General features: G+C 46.0%; 1 long non-coding RNA gene across 1 annotated transcript; it reads right to left on the reverse strand.

Moving 5' to 3' along the window:
• Window positions 1-549: 549 nt before the first annotated feature.
• Window positions 550-2,053, reverse strand: LOC139263880 (uncharacterized). Its single transcript, XR_011593238.1, has 3 exons — window positions 1,743-2,053; window positions 1,321-1,468; window positions 550-1,096 (listed from the first exon to the last, which is right to left on the reverse strand). It is a non-coding gene; the product is annotated as an uncharacterized lncRNA (long non-coding RNA).
• Between the last annotated feature and the right edge of the window lie 2,535 nt (window positions 2,054-4,588).

Below are 4,588 nucleotides of genomic sequence, written 5' to 3' on the forward strand. Positions count from 1 at the left end.
ACTGCATAAGTTTGGTTTAGTTGAAAAAAGAATTTGAAATTTATTAAACATTTGTACACTTGTACTTAATTTTCATAAAAACTTTTGATATTATATTAAACTTTTAAATTAACGTCACTTAAATAACAATAATGCAAACAACTAACCACAACAACAACAAAAGAACAGCAAAACAACAACAACAACAGTAATAACAGCAGCAAACAAATTGCAACTGCAACCCCCCCCCCCCCACCCCCAGCTTATTTAAACACCGACGCGCCACCTGCCCTTCTGGCCCTTGCCATCAGCCTTGCCCGTTATCGCAGTCTTAGCCCTACTCCCGGTTCTCGGGTACGGCGCTCCGCTTGTTGGGGGACAGACAATGGAAGCCCCTGAAAACCTCTGGCTGTGGAAGGCCCGGCTTCGGACTCTTCAGCCTGTGGATCAACCTGCACACTGACTGTTGAGGTTGGTCTGGGGATTGGAGTGGCATCACACGAGACCGTCAATTGCCGCTGGGCAATGACAGCCTTGGTGTTTTCCAGAGTTGCAGCGACTATTTGACCTCCCTAATGTCAGCAGATAGTACTGCTATGGAGCCCGACATGTGCTCCCTAATTTCACCAGATAATGTTGCTCTGCTTGCCGAGATCCCACCCGTGGCTCGAAGGAGCGATTTGGTGAGCTGGAAACTCTCCCCAGTCATTTCTATCAGCTCTACCACCTCGCATGGAGCCTGCATCTCGGGAGAGCGCTCTTCACGTCTCTGCCTCCACACAGACGGGCCTGCTGCTACCCTGGATGTGGGTTCCTGCAACCCACTGGGACCTCGGATGGTGCATAATCGACATATGTCCCCCTCCTGCGTAGGGCAGGCCAAAACACTTTCTACCTCCGTGGCATCGACTGCCTCCAAATTCAATACCACCATTTGATCATCCTCCCCCCCCGCCCAAACCCCTCCCCCCAAAACCCCCCCACCCTGCCAAATCATCAATTGAAGCATCGTCCTCCTCCTGTGGAGGTTCTGCTGGATGGCTGAGTTCGGTGTCATCCACTTCCGCTTGTGGCGAGCTGGCAGGGTTATCTCCATTATTGGATGTATCTGAAACATCTGCAAAATATAAAAGAACAGACGACTAGTTAGCAGCAGGGGAGGGGGCAGGGTAACATGAGTAGGCTCACATAGCGCAGGCTCATTTGAGGGACCACGACGAATTGTATTACATTGCATAAACCGAAGCCCAGCTGACAGAGAGTACATTGTATAAACCGAAGCGTAGCCCACACAGTACTTAACATCGAGCGAACCCAGACTGTGGATTTTGCAAGACTTACCTTTTCTCTTGAACCTGGGCTCAGAATCTGCACAGGTAGTTGATCTCTATGATGCACCAATCAGACCTGCAATCCGATTTTCCAGGACTGTGATTGGGAGCAGTCATTGCCGGACCCCCATCAGTTGTCGGTTCTTGGACAACTTTCTCTGCAAAGATGGCAATAGACATTTTTAAGAGAGGGGCTTTCTGCTGTCATGGCACACACAGATAGTCATCAAAGCACCTATATCATACTGTGTGCATTTAATTAAGTGAACTGTATAATATCCCTTCACTTGCATATTATTCATCACAAAAACATCGAAGTGCAGTGCAGAAAAAAAGCAATCTTTATAATGTGTGACGATCAGAAGCCTAGCGATACCAAGATGGGTCACATTTACAATTCAAGTAATTGGAGTGTATAAAAATATTACTTACTCTAACTGTCCCGCAAAGGTCATGCCGCCCTGTACTGCGGATAGGTCCACCTGATGGAGTCCACTGAAGAAACCTGCTCGGCGACGTGTCGTCAAACTTCAGCATTTGCAGATGGGTGCAGTTTACCAGGACCCTTCTTTCCAATCTGGCCCCATCCTCTCTCTACAGTGCCTACCAAGGCTTCATTTGCATCCAGGCTAAACTTTCTAGCCCTCTTCCTTCCCGAATCAAGCTCTATTTTTGGTCGTGCAGCACCTGTGTGAAAGTCTTGAGAACACTCCTGCAACTTTCAATTCCCTGTAAAAATGGCTGCTCCAGACCAGGAAGTGTACTGCGCATGCGCGTCACATTAAAAACAGACGAAAAAAAATTTCCGCGCATGCGCAGAATGGCCAGTTTTTTAATTGTGAAAATGTTTTTTTTTGTCCTTAAAAACGGTGCATTTTTAACGCTTCGCCAAAAGTTAGAAACCGTTTGAGGAAATTTAAGCGTTTATTTTTTCGCATTATTTCGGTTACAAAAAAATGGCGTTAATTGCGAATAGCGTCAAAAAATCAGTAATATTCTTCATTGTGAAAATTCTAGCTCTATTTATGTGTCTATATGTTGCATTCTGCAGGCAATATGCGTCTATATGTTACATTCCCCACCCCCCCCCCACCCCCACCCAAAGACAAAATTGTTCTCCTCAGCTAACAGAGTTCCATTTTATGTGGGCTCTATTGGTCAATCTAAAATTTCATATAAAAAAGGACAGAATTCTGTAGTTGTTTCAGCAGACACCTGGTCAAACCTCAGCAGGAGTCTGACTAACCACACAGACTCAGCTGAGAACCGAACATTTCCAAGGGCCTAGTAAAGGGCAGAATGTCTGCCCACCCTTAATAAGGCCTCTCGCGACATGGGGAGCAAGCCTGAGGGTGGGGACCCCCTACATCGGGAGTTCCTGCATCCTTAACCTCACAGAGACCATGCATAAGGTTGGAGATTGTTATGCTACTTGAGAAGAAGCTTATTAGCCTCCTGTGTGATGGAAGTGGACACTACGGGGGGGCGGGGGGAGGGGAGGGGGTGTTTCGGTCAGGGCTGGAATTGTGGCCTGGACCTCCGATGCTGGAAGCTTAATTTTCATTTAATTATGTAACTGTGACCCCCTTTCAATGTGGGGCAATCTTTGGTGTTGAGCAGGGGTGGGGGGTGGGGGAGCGGAGGGAAGCGTAACAACCCTGCTCCCCCTCTCAAACCTGGCACCGACTGAAAATCCTGACAGCTTGGAGTATGTGGGCACTCAAGATGCATCTGTACTGGCGTTTGCAGCTGCTTATTCTATATTAATTAGGTGTGCTCCTCAAACCTGCACACGCTAATGGTGTCGGTACTGGAGGGCACTGACGGGCACAATCCTGGTGTAAGAGCCAGGATCATAGCCTGTGAATGTTTGGGTCATGAGATTTTACAGTTTGAAATAAGCCAGGGCCATGCTTCCACCATTCCTACGACAACAACAACCACTTGTATTTATATAACACCTTTAACGTAATAAAACATCCCAAGGCGCTTCACAGGAGCGTTGTCAAACAAAATGTGACACCGAGTCACATAACTAGAAATTAGGGCAGGCTTGGTCAAAGAGGTAGGTTTTAAGGAGCGCCTTAAAGGAGGAAACAGAGGTAGAGAGGCAGAAGGGTTTTGGGAGGGAATTCCAGAACTTAGGGTCTTGGCAACTGAAGGCACGGCTGCCAATGGTAGAGTGAAGAAAATCAGGGATGCTCAAGAGGCCAGAATTGGAGGAGCGTTGTAAGGCTGGAAGAATTACAGAGATATAGGCGAGGCCATGGAGGAATTTGAAAACAAGGATGAAAATGTTAAAATTGAGGCTTTGCTTAACTGGGAGCCAATGTATGTCAGTGAGCACAGGGGTGATGAGTGAACGGGACTTGGTGCGAGTTGGGACATAGGCAGCCGAGTTTTGGATGACCTCAAATTTACGGAGGGTAGAACATGGGTGGCTGGCCAGCAGTGCATTGGAATAGTCAAGCCTAGGCAATAGATATGTTAGCACAGAAGACCATTCAGTCCATTAGGTCCGTGCCTTTGCTTGTTCAATATTCGAGCTATCTAATCCAATTTCCCTGCTCTTTTCCATTTTAATATTTTGCTTCTTTGAGCCTTTATCTAATTCTTTCATGTTTTGATGATACATTTGGCTTCCATAGCCACTTATGGTAAGGCATTCTTTATTCTCATGTGTATGAAGAATTTATTCTGATGCCCCTCTTTTTACCTCTAATATTAATCCTAAATTTATGCCCCCTTGTTACTGATTCGCCAATCAGTGGATTAACCTTTCCAAACTTTTTCAAGATTTAGAACACTTGTATTAAGTTCCTCCTCAACCTTCTGTTCCAGAGAATATAATCCTAGTTTTTCATTGCTCTCATCATAACTATATTCTGTCATCCTCAGTGTCACCCAGTGAACGTATGCAGCATCGTTTTAGTGACTCCAAATCCTTTCGATAATAGCTTTCCTGAAACTGCACACAGTTCTCTAACTGTGACCTAATCACCATCTTGCACACATTCACCAGCACTTCCTTTTATTTGTGTTCAAGACCCTTGTATATAAAATGCAGAATTTAACTTTCTCTTTTCATGGCTCTATCCACCTGCACTATGCCTTTATCTGTGTACCAGGGGTAAAAATTCCAGTCGGAATGGGGGGATGTAATCTGGGGCAGTACTCAGATTCGTTAGTTTACTGCCCCACATAACTTCCCCACTAAACTGTGCTGCTGGGAGCGAGGTTATTTCTTTAGCCAGTCCATGGGGACAACCTTGGCACTG

The sequence above is a fragment of the Pristiophorus japonicus genome, chromosome 5, assembly GCF_044704955.1.
Source record: "Pristiophorus japonicus isolate sPriJap1 chromosome 5, sPriJap1.hap1, whole genome shotgun sequence".
NCBI classification, from domain to species: domain Eukaryota; kingdom Metazoa; phylum Chordata; class Chondrichthyes; family Pristiophoridae; genus Pristiophorus; species Pristiophorus japonicus.